The 1,525-nt window shown below is 36.9% G+C and overlaps 1 pseudogene; it reads right to left on the bottom strand.

Annotated features, from left to right (window-relative positions):
- Positions 1-718: 718 nt before the first annotated feature.
- LOC108526902 (peptidyl-prolyl cis-trans isomerase A pseudogene) lies at positions 719-1,208 on the bottom strand (annotated as a pseudogene).
- Between the last annotated feature and the right edge of the window lie 317 nt (positions 1,209-1,525).

Genomic DNA, 1,525 nt, shown 5'->3' with positions numbered 1-1,525 from the left:
TTCACTTATACAGACACACATAGACTGAAAAAAGAAATAAAAACTTATTCTATGCCAATGGAAACCAAAAAAGAGCAGAAGTAGCTATCCTTATTTCAGACAAAATAGATTTCAAGACAAAAACTGTAAGCAACAAGGTCACTTTATAATAATAAAGGAGTCAATTCAGCAAGCAGACATAATGATTGTAAATATATATGCACCGAATACTAAAGCACATGATATATAAAGCAAATATTATTAGAGCTAAAGAAAGAGACAAACCCCAATACAATAATGGCTGGAGACTTCAACACCCCACTTCCAGCTTTGGATAGATCTCCGAGACAGCAAATCAACAAAGAAACATCAGACATACTCTATACTATAGACCAAATTTATCTAACAGATATTTTCAGAACATTTTATCCAGTGGCTACAAAATATACATTCTTTTCCTCAGCACACAGATCATTCTTCAGCACATGGATCATTCTTAAGGACAGATTATATGTTAGGTAAAAAATTCTTTTTTTGTTGTTAGTTTTTATTTCATAATCATAAACTTAACTCTGCAATCTAGCTAAGCATGGAAGGGAACATGAACCCCAAAGGGAACTGCAGTGAGAGCACAAAGATTATAGCATACTGTAAGCAAATTGGGTGGAGGAGTACTCTCCTGAGTTACAGAAGGAATAGTTTGATGGTTAAGATAAAACACAAATCAAACTTATTAGAATTATCCACAGTCAGCAATGGTAATCTTCTTACTGGTCTAGCCATTGCTGGACTCAAATTGCTCCTTGGCCTCTACAATATCTATGCCTTCTTTCACCTTGCCAAAGACCACATGCTTGCCATCCAAACCACTCAGTCTTGGCAGGGCAGATGAAATACTGGGAACCATTTGTGTTGGGTTCAGCATTTGCCATGGACAAGATGCCAGGACCTGTGTGTTTTAGGATGAAGTTTTCATCACCAAATTTCTCTCCATAGATGGAGTTGCCACCAGTGCCATTATGGTGTGTGAAGTCACCATCTTGACACATAAACCCTGGAATAATTCTGTGAAAGCAAGAACCCTTATAACCAAATCCTTTCTCTCCAGTGCTCAGAGCAGGAAAGCTTTCTGCTGTCTTTGGAAGCTTGTCTGCAAACAGCTCAAAGGAGATACAGCCCAAGGGCTTACCATTGATGGCGATGTCAAAGAACATGGTGGGATTGACCATGGCTGAGGTACAGGGCTCTCAGCGGCAGCAACATCTGCAAAGTAAAACAAAAAGTCTTAAAACGTTCCAAAAATCGAAATATCAAGCATTTCCCTGATCACAATGGAATAAAACTAAAAATCAATCAAGAATTTTGGAAACTATACAAACACATGAAAATTAAAATCTATGCTCCTAAATTGATCAGTGGGTCAATGAAGAAATCAAGAAGGAAATTGAACATTTTCTTGAAACAAATAATAATGGAAACACAACATATCAAAACCTTTGAATTATAGCAAAAGCAGTACTAAGAGGGAAATTTATAGCTGGATGTG

The sequence above is a fragment of the Rhinopithecus bieti genome, unplaced genomic scaffold, assembly GCF_001698545.2.
Source record: "Rhinopithecus bieti isolate Rb0 unplaced genomic scaffold, ASM169854v2 scaffold_3856, whole genome shotgun sequence".
NCBI classification, from domain to species: domain Eukaryota; kingdom Metazoa; phylum Chordata; class Mammalia; order Primates; family Cercopithecidae; genus Rhinopithecus; species Rhinopithecus bieti.
This window is presented reverse-complemented; position numbering and strand designations above follow the sequence as displayed.